We start from the raw sequence: 14,167 nt of genomic DNA, 5'->3' as shown, positions 1-14,167 counted from the left end.
GGGAAGGTGAGCATCATAGAATGCCAATTTAATAGAAGAAAGTATTCTTGCATTGAGGGAGTAAGTGGCCCATCTATTTCAAGGAAGTTCTAGTTCCTATGGATTCTAGAGGAAATATAAAAAAATTGCCACCACATTTTCTTGGTCACATTGAATATAACCGACATTTGTTTGGGGTAACTCATTATTCTGGAGAAAAGTACATGAGAAACGAGAGTTTGGGGAACAAGTAGAGACTTTCTGAGAAATGTACTCTGCTCACTAAGTCTTGAGGACAAGGGAAACAATTTACATATTTAAATTGGAAATAAATGATATACCCAGAGGCATATTGAGAAGAAAATTAATATAGACAATGCTAAAAAATTAATATAGGACATGATGAAAAATCTTGGGATTGCTATTACATGAGAGCGGACAAAGTCCAGAGTTGTATCTGTCACATAAATCTTCTCTGTACTTTCACTCCACTGTAGAGAGAACATTACTGTCTCAGCCAGTTTTCCACAGTCTCTCAGAAGAAAACATAATCACCATCACTCTCATGCAGGCCCAAAGGGTGGTTTCAGTCTTTGGGAATTAAATCTCTTTCTAGACAAATGTGAATGAAAGCTGGAAGTCATTCAACCATGGAAAAAATCCGACACAGATTTCTCCGAAGTGTGATCGTTTCCTTATCAAAACACTGCATTACGTGGCCTCATCTCAAATGACTGCCACGTATGTTAAATAAACAAGTAGGGTTTACACAGTTGGCTGCTCACCAGAAGGCTGGAGGTTCAAGTCCACCCAGATGCATCTTGAAAAGAATCTACTTTCCAAAATGAGGCACGGAAAACCCTATAGCCCAGTTATCCTCTGACCCACACAAGGTGACCAGGAGTCAGAAATGACTTCATGGAAACTGCTTGCCTGTTCTTATTCTAGTGAAAAATCTTGCAGCTTTTTAAATTCCTTTAAAAGCTTCAAAGTTAATACAGTATTTAGTAGAGCCTTCGATTCAATCCACAATGACGAGTCCTATGAGGCCCAAGGAATGACCTCAACAATATTTAAAAAGTACTCTTGCAAATATTGCTTCATTTAATCCTCACAAGTCCTCCTCTACCTTCTGCTCATTTATGTGGGAAGCAAGGGCCAATGGGAAGACGTGACGTGCTCAAATTCACAACGGCAAGTTGGTTGCTGAGAGCACCGGTGCTCTACGCCCCATCCTCGCGTTTCCCCATCGTCCCGACTTCTGGAGAGGCGCCCACTTTGGCCAATCCTGCAAGCGCTGCTCAGGCAAGAGCTACTGGAGTCACGTAGACTTGGTGCAAGTATCTCCCCACCCCCTCCCTCCCCAAAGACCCACAAATCCTCATTGCTATCTCAGGAGACTCTCGTTCCGAGAGCTTTTCTATTGCAGCATTTATCATGTCTCTAAGGCCTATTTCCATTGCTCAATCCACTCTAAGGAACAAACGTGTCATCACCGCCCAGGCTCTGGTGCTGCAACAACTTCAAACGATAACATTCACACAGGACCACGTCTGGCACCAAAAGCAAGAGGTGTATTCAGCTTGAGTTTGTGGAAGCTTCCCTTCAGCTTTGACCAATTTCACTAGTGAAATCATCCCAGAGCCAGCACGGGGTTACTGGAGAGGCTCCTGATAAAAACGGAGGGCATTACAATGAAGAGATCACAACCATTAGGGGCTCAGTCAAAAGCGTGGAAGTATAATAGATTAGAAACTTTTATCTCAGGAATATGGCTAATATAGCTGACTGTCTGAATCACTCACAATAAAAGCGGCTCTTTCTTCTCTAGCAACAGCCAGCTGCCTGTAACAACCCTTGACTATACTTTGTCTCTGACTAGGGAGAAAGCAACCCAAGCCAGCCACTGCACCTAGCCCAAATACCAATCTCTACACAATGCTGTGTGTGGTTCACCTTTGCTGGCTCCAGGGAGCTAACGAAGATCATAGGCATACATTTTCTAGTTTTCTGTCTTGGCAGCGCCTGGTGCTGAAATTGTCAATCAACATTCACTGGTCACACACACACACACACACACACACACACACACACATAACCATTACAGGTCTTTGTCCTTTAAGAAATCACATTTTTAGCAGAAAGCAACACTTATGCATAAGGTGTAATCACAGACCATGTAAGAAAATATGAGACCAAGGGATAAGTACAAACTGTGAAATCGTTAATAATTATATTTTATATTCTATCAGTTAAGAAGAAAAGTACTGCAACCCAGCAATTCTACTCCTAGATATAAGAGGGGGCTTCAAAATGTTTGTGGAAAAATTCCATTATCTTTTAATTCCATTTTCTCACCAACTTTTTGAAATCCCTTGTATACCTAGAAGGACTGGAAATAGGAATTACCCCAGTGTCCACCGACAGATAAATAAATAGGATAAATAAAAGGTGGTATCACCATACAATGGAATGCTACTCAGCCATAAGGAGCTAGGAATTACCAATACATGCTCCCACTTTGATGAACCTTGAAAATATGGTGAGTGAAATAAATCACACACCACAGCACAACTATGAGCCCACTTATTAGAAATAGAAGAACAAATACTGGCAAAATAGTAGGCAAATGCATAGATGAAAGTAGATAGATTAGTGTGGCTACCAGGCTAGGGGAGAATGGGAAGGTACTGCTTACGAGCTACTCAGTGTCTCTCTGGGGTGACGAAGAGTCTTTGGAATTAGCTAGTGATGGCAGTGTGGCATAGCGGTTACAAGTTGGGCTGCTAATGACAAGGGCAGCGGTTCGAACACACTCGCTGCTTCCAGGGGGGAAGATGCTGCTGCCTGCTACCAAAAATAATGGCTCATCCAATAATAATACATAATAACAATAATTACATGAATAACAAACAATGAGTCCAAGGAAGAATAAAATGTTCTAAAAGTGATTGTTTGATTGTGGTGTTGATTGCATAACTCTTCTTGATCTGACTGAATTACTGAATTGTTTGATATGTGGATCAAGTGCCAATAAAACGGTTAAAAATCAATGGCTCAAAGGGGCAGTCCTGTGTTGTCCTAGAGTAAGGTGACCAGATTTAAAGCGGGACACCATTGACCGGGGTGGGGGTGGGGGGTTTGATTAAAATTTTGGACTATATGGACTAAATAGACCGCTCCCTAGCTTGTCGTGCATTCTTTCCAAAAGTCGGGGCTTTTTTAAAATGCCAAAAATCGGGACTATCCCGCCAAAAGTGGGACGTCTGATCACCTTGTGACCTCGAGGGTCTCTATCATCAGTCAGAATTGACATAGGACTTACAATTTCTGACCGTGGATCGTCTGTCTATCCATCCATCTACTGATGGACTCTGGGTGGTCCTGTTCCGCAGCCTTCTAGGTGTAAAAGAGGGTTTCAAAAAGTTGGTGAAAAACATGGAATTAAAAGATAATGTTTTTTCCTCCACAAACGTTTGAAGCCCCCTTGTATATCTACGAGTGGAATTGCTGAGTTGCAGCACGTTTTTTTCTTCATAGAATATCGAATAACATTATTACCAATTACATCCCATAGTTTGGAGCTAGGCTTATGACCATGGATGTGATTTGGGTTTTGAGCACCCCTGGATGGTGCACAGCACAGTGATTGCAATTCATATCATTGAATTGCACACTTAAAATTGTTAAGATGGCAAATGTCTCATTATAACATATATTTTATACAAATCACTTTTTTTTAAAATACTGGGTTCTTCTTTTGGAGGGAATTAAACAAGGACCATTAAAGACGTCACCAAGAAGCGGTCAGCACAGACTGGAAACTGATTTAAATCCTCTAACCATCCTTAGAAAAAACAGTATTGCTCCCAGCTAATCCCCAAGGCTTGCTGTATTATATTCTAGACATACCCTTTTCATACAGAAAATGATGAATTTTGATTCAAGAACTAGTTCATAAAACAGCTAAGGCCTTTTGCTCTAAAGCTAGGTGAATAGCTGAAGAAGAAAGAGAGCAATAACCTTTACACCTTGCCAAAAAAAACCCCACTATCATTTTAGACAATGTCATGAAGACAGTTAAGAAACTATTTCATTGGCTCAGATGACTGAAATATACACGGAGCCAAAGGACTGTAAGAAACCGAAGCCGTGTTTCAAGGGGAACCTTCTTTTCTTAGCTTTTAAAAAACTTGATGTACAAATGTGCTTTACACAATTGATGTATGTATGGATTGTGATAAGAGTTGTATGAGCCCCCATTAAAGTGCTTAAAAAAAAACACCTTGATGTTTTAAATGTTTGTGATCAGCATGTTGCTGAGGAGGACCCTGACAAGTATACTGAGGCCTTTCTTCTACCACCTTTCCAGAGGCCGTGGACTGGATTCCAGCTCCCAGCAGCCCCGTGGGTATCAGAGTGGAACAGTGATTCGTGGAGTTTCCACTGGCCGAGTTTTAAAAGTACATCACCAGGGTTTTCTCCCGTTGGATCTCAGATCTCCAGACTCTTGTTTAGCACATATCCACCCGGTAGCTCTTCCCTGGCTTCCCCCAGCTCCAAATGATGCTGACTGCTGCCCAAGTTCTATCCAGTTAAGCAGTCGAGAGGCTGAAAACAAGGCAGGATATGTCTTTTTGGTTTTAGATATTTTGTGTTTTTAAATAAAATTTATATAGCCAACCGGGTACTCATTTAATAATCTCTATACATGCTCAGCGATATTGGTTATACTTGTGGCACACGTACCTTAAAATTAGTTACACTTGTGTTAAAATTCTAAGCTTTCAAAAGCTTACAATAGAGGCATCCATTTAAACAACTAAGTGATGTAACGTCATCTAATTTTTATTTTTAAACTTTTAATTGTGAAGTGACTTAATTTTACTGACTTAGTCTTTGTGCTGTGAAACATGAATCACACTAGTTAACACAATTTATTTTCACATGGGACCTATGAGAAGAGGAAAAAAAAAAGTAAAACAGACATAAATAAGAACGAGGAAACAATACAACACGTAAGAAGCTGTGCTAAGAAACCCCAGTAGAAGGAGCTGCAGAAATGAAGAACTTAGATTTGGCAAGGACCAAGAAAGAACTGTTGAAAAATGAAGTCTTGGTTTGAATCTTTCACATCCTAGTAGAAGTAATAGGCAATCACTTATTTAGCACGCAATAAGCTTTTGACCTTTTAGGAACTCCATTGACTTTGAGTGTGAGATGCTAGAGGATAGATAGATATTCATCAAGGTCCGCTCACTCTATTCTATTCTGCGTGTCCGAAGAAATATAAGAAAGAAGATAACATGCCTCTATATTCCAGGCTTAAAATTCTTAGACAAGATAAAATGACCCCAAATCTCTAGCTGTCAGAGCAGATCAGAAAAGAGCTGCGAGTGCTTTAAGAGAGCTAAAAGTGCAGGGAGGGGGGTGAAAATGGTGATAAGAGATATCTGACATAAAAACTAACTGGTGGTGGGTGTGGGGGGGGGGCGGCACAAGCCTTTAACTACCCCCCAAGTCCTTCAAGTAGTTTTGGGAAAAGTATGCAAACTTGGAACACAAAAACGAATAGGATTGGCTTTGGCCACGAATACACCTTCCGTGCCTACAAAGCAGGAAGTGAGAACGCACACAGAAGCAAAAGGCACATTGGGTCCCTCCCGCCAAAGGTTCCGACTGTCCTTCATCACTGAACGATGGAGCAGAAGTCGAAGAATTAAAGTACCGGAGTACACACGTGGAAGCAGGAGCATAAATCCAAATTGTTAAACGACTTCTCTGTACCCGTTCAAAGTGATGAGAGCGACCTTACCCTCACTGAATGCCGACAGTCCCCCCCAAAGCCCTGGCTGGAAGAGCCTTTACCTTGTGACGTGTTTGCAGACAGTGTGTCCGTGCAGGGGCCATTCTCTGGGCCAGGGAGGGAACCTCCCAGAGTCTCACCCATACCAGCCTCACGTAGGGCTTTGCTGCTGCTCACACGGAGAGTTGTCTATCTCTCACAAAGAACCAGTCCATGCCAAGAAAAAGGCCTTTGCAGTAACAAAACACGCGAATGCACCAACGAATCAAGACATCCGTTTCTAAATAGTTGGGAGAGGCAGCAAGAAGCACAGAAAGGACCAGGCCGAAATGGATGGGCACAGTCCTCTTAGAGAGCCGTCTGCGTCCGAGACCGGGGTCATGATGCTGCTCACTGCTTTGGCAAGACTTGGTACATTACCAGGAAAAAACATTGCCACACTGTCTCGCCAGTGACCCACATGCTCAGCGTCTTGTGAGGGGTGGGAATTGTACAGTATCGAGAATGAGTTGTGTAAAAACACAGTTGGATATTCCAGAGCTTCTCAACTCAAAGCCCCTCACTCAGTCAAACTTGCTGCCATCAAAGTGACCTCCGCTCACAGAGGCCGGATAGGGCAGCATAAAACTGTGCCTGTGGGTTTCTGAGATGGTAACTCTATGGGAGAAGAAAGCCTAAACGGAAAGCTTTAAATCCCTGGGTTATGAAATATCCAATTTAAAAAAAAATCACTTTCCCCCCTCTAGTTGTTCATCTCTGGTTGGCTCTCTAGCCACACTATCTGAGTAAACGTTGAATTCAAATTGGTTGTTAACATGAGAGGTGTACCAAATCAAACTCATTGCCTTTGAGTCGATGCTGACTCATAGTGACCCCTCTGTGGGTTTCCAAGATTCATGGGAGTAGAAAGCCTAGTCTTTCTCCGCTAGAGCTGCTGGGGGTTTCAAACTGCCAACCTTGAAGATGGAAACCCAACAAGTCACCACTATATCCCCAGGGCTCCTTACTGAAAGGTATACTAACGTCTTTATCCTACTACTCTTACCAGCTGTGGTTGAGTGGATTACAGCTCACAGCAGCCCCATGGGATTTTCAATGGTAATTTTAAAAAGTAGATCGCCAGGGTTTCCTCCCACTGCACCTCAGACCTCCAGTCTTTTGGTTAGCCGGCGGCTCGCCACTGCTTCACCTACCCCCGAATGATGTTGACCACTGTCCAAATCCTATACAGTTAAGTAGTTGAGCAGGTCCAATATATCTTTTGTTATTATTTTTCAATATTTTGTGGTTTTAAATAAAATTTATATAGAAACTCAGGTATTCATTTAATAATTTCTACACGTAGTCAGTGACACTGGTTCCACTTGTGTTAGTTAGGATTTTCATTATTTCCACCCTGGTTGTTTTGTTTTCATTAACTTAGCTTCCTTGTCCCCCTTTACTGTCTCATCTTTGGTCTAGAGTAAACACTGACCTTTGGGTCTCATTTAGATAATAGCTTCTCGCAGCACAATGCCTCACGGGTAATACAGCACAGTACTCAAGGGTAATACTATTTATTTTATGAGCCATTCTACCTTTTGGCTAGTAGGTGACCACTGGGAGTTCCAAGTTTAAAGGTTATTTTAGGGCAATAGCCTCAGGGGTGCCTCTAGTCTCTACTAGTCTAGTAAGTCTGGCCATTTTTAGAAATTTGCATTCTGTTCTACATTTTACCCAGTCTATCCAGGATCATCTTTTGTGTGCCTGCTCAGGAGTGGTAACTGGGCACCTGCAATTTTGGGTATCAGGGTAGGTGAGACTTTTGTACCGTAGACTAGTTTCTTCGTTGAGTCTTTGGTTTTCTTCGTTCTTTTTTTGGCTCTCCCTGCAGAGAGACCAAGATTTGGACCATGAATGGTCACCCCAAGTTTTGAGGACCCCAGACTCTGCTCACCAAACTAGGCTGGAGACCAGTATCTGGATGAGCCACAGGATGCCAACGGATGAGTTGCCCCCTGAGACGAAACCCTCAAATCCGATAACCCCATCCCGAAAGGTGTTTATGCTTAGAAAGTATTCATGGAGAAAGTGCAGCGTGAGTGTCCCACGAGGATCAAAGATTTGCCACAGAGAAATAGGATCCAGAATAGGGAGCTAGAAATCTGTTACTACTGTCTTGCACATTGAAGTATCACAAGGAAGGATTTCAACTTATGACTGGGTTGTGAACCAAATCCATTCACCTGACTCCAAACAGGGTGAGAACCCCTGGGGTTCCTGAGGGCAGTGCCTGGCATAGGAGCTTGAGGGGAAGCAGGAGGGATCCGTGGTTTCTGGAGTTTGACCCCAGGAGAGCGCCAGTGTACCAGGGCCTAGGCTGTCCTGATGGTCAGTCAAAGGTCTTTGCTCATCTCCTGGAATGATAGAATTCACTGGCCTGCAAATTGTGCATCAACAGCAGTCTAGAAGAAAGAGGAAGAAGTGCCTGGTTTGGGTATTATTATTTCTGGGGATGTCCTCATGAGAGATTCAAATTTGTGAACATCATTAGAGCTGATCCAGAGAAGACAAAGAGAGCATCCCAGTTGCCGGCAGTGTCCTAAGGACCAAAGAAAATGACCAAGGCTCAGACCACTTTGATCTATGAGTTTTGTGTGGCCCTAGCAATGGATTATCAAATCCAGAAGTGAGACAATGAGTGGTGTGGGAGAACGACTTGTGTAAGAATTGACAAAAAATGTTGGAGAGCTGAGGAATCACTGACATTCAATGATGTGGCTGTAAAGTTCACCTGGGAGGAATGGCAGCTCCTGAACCCTGCCCAGAAGACCCTATATCAGGATGCGATGTTGGAGAGCTATGGCAACCTGATTTCCATTGAAATCCAGAAAGTTGGTGATCATAAGCTCGAACCCTTGCAACATGAAAGATACATGGACGGAACGGAGCAGTGCTATAAATGTGGGACCACCTTCATCGAGGAGTCTGTGCTCTGTGAGCATCAGATCACTCATATACTAGATAAGACCTATGAATGCAGTCAGTGTGCGAAAACATTGGATAAAATGTTCAAACTCAATGAACATTATCAAAAATTTCATAAAGGTCAAAAACTATATAAATGCTTGGAATGTGGCAAACCTTATCACAGTAAATCATACTTCAAGGAACATCAGAAAACTCATGTGACAGGGACGCCCTGTGTGTGCAGTGAATGTGGGAAAGGCTTCACCAGGAACAGTGATCTCACTGCTCATCAGCGAATTCATACTGGGGAGAAACCTCATGTATGTGGTGAATGTGGAAAAGCCTTTATCAAGAAGACTGCTCTCACTGTTCATCAGCGAACTCACACAGGAGAGAAACCCCATGTATGTGGTGAATGTGGCCAAGGCTTCATTCAGAAAATACATCTCAAAACTCATCTACGAATTCATACTGGAGAAAAACCTTATATATGTGCGGTAGGAGGTAAAGTTTTATCTGGAACAATTTCCTTATAGCACATCAGAGGTTTCACATAGTAAAACAGCCCTTTGCATGAAAAAAAAGAAAAGAAAATATTCATAACGGTGTCCTCTATGTGCTATATTTTACTTCATTTTATTTCAAAACCAGTTTATTGGGAGCTAATACCAATATCATATCATTCCATAGTTCAATCACATCAAGCAGCATTGTGCAAATGCTACCACAGTCAGTTTCAAAACATTTTTTTCTTTCTTGAACTCTTTGCTATCAGTTCCCTTTTACCACCACCCCTCACTCTACCCCCCACCCCCACCCTGGGACCCCTTATTCCACTTGCTGTCCCTATAGGTTCATCAATCCTGGGTTTCATACACTGAAAAACAGAAATAAAAATCAGAGGTTCACCCCCAATGACCAAATACATCTGAGATAAACCCTGATATGAACAAACAAAAAACACAAATACAGAAAATGTTGAAAACCAGATCAGGCCCAGTGTGTATCAGAGTGGGGATCAATTGACAAGGATTTCGTCGTTCCAGTTGGGTTTATCATTTTGATCTTCTATAGTCAGCTCTCCAACGCACTGCTCGGTAACCAGTTTCTTCCCACCCCTCTGTGGTGGGTCGAGGGGAATCATGGGAGGCTTATTTCCTACGTACATCTCACAAATGCATCTTGGGTTCCTACTCTCATCCATAGCCTTCTGCAAACCAGAACCTTGCTGCTCAGGATCTGCTACGATTCCCTCCTTCAGCTTCGGATTATATAATTTACAATCCTTTGGTCACTGATGTTGGTGTGCTTCTTCCATGTGGACTTAGTTGACCTTTCACTTAGATGGCGTATTTTACATATGAATATACATGCAGCACATACAAACATACATTTGCCTTTCAGAAATACATGGATACATGGATGGGTGCCCATATAGTCCTATGTGCTCACCTATACATACACTCATGTAAGCAGAGATATCTACCATATATCCTTGCACATATTTTTTAGTTGTTCTTACCATCACTGAAACTATGAAGTGTCTACTATCTAGAAAGGGATTCTCCTTCTTCCTCTCTTCCATCCCTGGGACCAGAGAATGTCGGTCATACAGTACTTGTCCTTTTGTGATCAACTTATTTCACTCAGCATATTATTTCCAGATTCATCCACGTTATGCTATATTTTGAGAACTCATCATTAGTCTTTATGGCTGTGTAGTATTTCATTGTGCTTATGGATATCAGTTTGTTCATCGATTCACTGTGGCTGAGCAGTTGGGTTCGCGCCATCTTTTTGTGAATAATCATGTAATGAACATATGTGTGTATATGTCTATTAATGTCAGTAATTTTAATTCGTTAGGGTATATACCTGAGAGTTCCATTGCTGGATCACAGACAATTTCTACTTCTAGTTTGTTGCGTCAGGGCCATGGCATATTTCATGGTGGTTGTAATGGTTTACAATCTCACCAGCAGTGGAGCTGGCTATAACCTGCCTGCAGTATCCCTAACATCTGTTGTTTTCTGCTTTTTTGATCAGCGCCATTTTTGCAGCGGTGATTCAGGTCTGACTTGTATCTCTCTGGTGGTTAATGATCACCAAATCTGTGCATACATTTGTTGGCTGTCTGAATGTCCTCTTAGATAAAGTATTTGTTCTTGTAATTTGCCTATTTTAATATTGGGCTGTCTTTTTGATGTTGAGTTCTAGATATTTTAGAGATTACATCCTTATAAGCTACTTTCATCCCAAAGAGTTCTCATTTTTAGGTTCTTTTTTCCTCCCACTCTGTTGATAAAGTTTTTTTTTTATGAGCTTAAGTATTTAATTTTTAGGATGTCTAAGTTATCTAATGTATATTCTGCTATTTGTACATTTGTGGTAGGGCTTGGAATCTATTACTGAAAAAAAATTATGTCTCATAGTTTTGTCCCTATATTACTTTAAAGTTTTGGCTTTACCATTTAGGACTTTGCTCCATTAGCTGACTCATATTGGCCCCAAGGACAGGGTAGAACTGCCCCTGTGAGTTTCCAAGACTGTCACTGTTTACAGTAGTAGAAAGCCCCATCTTTTCTCCTGTGGAGCATCTGGTGGTTTTGAATTGCTGACCTTGAGGATTGTAGCCCAACTCCTAACCACTATGCCACCAGAGCTCCTGGTGTGGGATATAGAACCTTTTAATTTTTCTGCAAATGCTAGCCTCATTAATTAAAAGACTGCTTTGCTCCTATCCCACTGAATGGACTTTGGCATCTTGTTGAAAATTAACTGCCCATGGATGGATTTATTTCTGAGTTCTCAATTCTATTCTCATTGGTCTATGTGTCTGTCATTGAACTAGTACCAGACTGTTTTGAGTATTGTGGCTGTACAAGCATGTGCCTAATGGCCATTAGGGCAACATCCTATTATATATATATGTCATGGTCCCAAGTCTCATAAAGTCTATTTTATTAAAAATTTAAGGTGCATACAGTGATTTGTAATCAGAAATAGATGTTATACACAGAAATAGATGTAGTAAACATGAAATCATTGTTATTACTTTATTATGATGATAAAGATGTTTTAGTGTATCTGGAAGTATCTAATATTTTGATACATAGAAAGGTACACTGTAGACGAAGATAAACATTTGATTGATGTTAGATATGAACTGTACCTAACTGTTCTGATTTGCATATCCATTCACTTTAAAGACAGATTTAGGAACAGACTAGCTAGTAATCTAGGGTCTTCCTGCATGCAATATGGTATCTGCACAATGCCCAAATCACATAACACCGTGCTTCACACATTACTGGACAGTAGGTTTGGAGGTTGGGGAGGGAGAGGGCTCCTACGATGTTCTTCAACATTGCTTTTGGCTATCTGGGGTCTGATCTCTTTCCTTTCACATCATGCTGCTGCTGTTTTGCCATTTAGGTTAAGAATGTTAGTGGAATTAGAATGGGGATTGCATTATATATATAAACCGCCTTTGGGTAAGACCAGACACGTTTTTTTGATTTTATATATCAGGGTTTGCTTTTTTTCAAACCTGGATTAAGTTTATCCATCAATAACAAACACAGCAATGTTACACCAGTTGATGTTTAAACATCAGTTGAAGTTTCAATCACAAATGCCATGTCATAATGAAAAATGTGCAATTCTCTCTGTAAAGAATGCATTACCAGGAAAAAATAGACTTACACTGATGGGTTGGCGAGGAATTGTGGTCAGTTTTGTAATCAGGAAAAAGCTGGCTTCTTGCTCAAGACCTTTGCCCTTTTTGGCAAGTAGACACGCTTGCTCTGCCAAACTCCCAATGTGGGAGCAGGCCTCCTCTTGTCACATAAGTGGCCTAAAACAATTGCAGCAACTTTTATATCTAAAAGTTGTCCCCACATGGGGCAGTGTATCAGATGGCAATAATTATATCAATTGTATTTATTTTGATTGCCCCCAAGTGGAATATGTGTGTGTGTGTGTGTGTGTGTGTGTGTGTGTGTTTGCATCTGTGTGTCTATCTGGCTAAGCTATAATGAGTAACTAACAATTCATCCTTCAGGGAGACCAGTGAAAGTTTACTTGCCATTCATGGAGCAATAGTTTGGTGAGAAACCACTTACTGGGGTCGAACAGTGCAGAACAAAACAGAGTTGGGCGATTATATTGCTATATGTGAGGGGGTACCAGAAAAAAAATCCAAAACAAAAGCAGAATTGCGCTGGGCAGAGCTTTCATAGTACACATTTTTTCCTCCAAGTGAGCATTGAGCAACTTGCTTTGAGTTAGTGCACCCAGTGGCATTGCCTGGGAAGGTTCTCTCAGGTCACAGCGAATTTTTCCCTAAAAGCAGTTTTGTGATGGCCGATTTAAGAGAGCAGTGTGGGGCTGTGAAATTTTGTTTCCTGCTCAGGAAAAATGCTGCAGAAACTGTTATGATGTTGAACACAGTTTACAAGGGGAAAATGGGAAAAACTCAAGTATATGAGTGGCTTTCTCTTTTCCAAAAAGGTGAAACATCTGTTGAAGACAAACCTCGGTCTGGATGAATGTCAAGTTCCCAAATGGATGAAAATGTTGGCCAAATTTGTACATTTGCACTTGAGGACCAGGGACGATGAACCATTGAAGAGATGGGAAAGTTAGCTGGACTATCTCGGAGCTGGGTTCAGCGACTTTTAACCGAAGGTTTGGAAATGAGAAGGGTTGCTGTGAAATTTGTGCCTTGGGTTGACTGACCAGGAAAATGAGTGTTGACTGGAAACATGGCGTGCTTTGAAAGAAAAGCTCCAAAGCGACCCAGACCTTTTTTCCAGGGTCATTACCGGTGTGAGAGATGATGTATTCCAATGACCTTGAAAGCAAACATCCATCAAGCCAGTGGAAGATGCCATAGTGACCTCACCCAAAAAAACCTCGTCAAGTGAAATCAAAGATCAAGATGATGCTCATTTGTTGTTTTGATGTGAGGGGGATAGTGCATTTGGAGATCATTCCACCAGGTCAGACTCTTAATCAAGCTTTCTATTTAGAGGTTCTGAAAAGATTGCCTAACAGTGTGTGACAAAAAAGACCTGATTTGTGGCAGATGGGGGAACTGGTTTTTGCCACCACGACAATGCACCTGCTCATGAAGCCATCTCAGTGAGCCAGTTTTTGGCAAAAAACAGTATGCCTCTCTTTCCCCATGTACCTTACTCACCTGACCTCACTGCAAGCAACTTCCTTTTGTTTCCGAGAATAAAGAGGGACATGAAAGGATTGCGATTTAACGGAAAAAGTTGTGAGGAATAAACGAGGGAGGTGCTATCAGCCATCCAAACATATGAGTTTGAAAAATGTTTCCAAGAATGGAATCGCACATTTGACAAACGTATTAAGCTTAATGAAGAGTACTTTGAAGGTGATATGGTTTTGTAAAAAAAAAAAAAA

At 41.5% G+C, this 14,167-nt stretch overlaps 1 protein-coding gene across 3 annotated transcripts in view; it reads right to left on the bottom strand.

Moving 5' to 3' along the window:
* PPARG (peroxisome proliferator activated receptor gamma) overlaps nt 1-14,167 on the bottom strand; it is a 208,123-nt gene that overhangs the window by 64,892 nt on the left and 129,064 nt on the right. The window lies entirely within an intron of this gene.

This window comes from Echinops telfairi, unplaced genomic scaffold, assembly GCF_000313985.2.
Source record: "Echinops telfairi isolate 266 unplaced genomic scaffold, ASM31398v2 ScPeMD7_31;HRSCAF=116, whole genome shotgun sequence".
NCBI lineage: Eukaryota > Metazoa > Chordata > Mammalia > Afrosoricida > Tenrecidae > Echinops > Echinops telfairi.
This window is presented reverse-complemented; position numbering and strand designations above follow the sequence as displayed.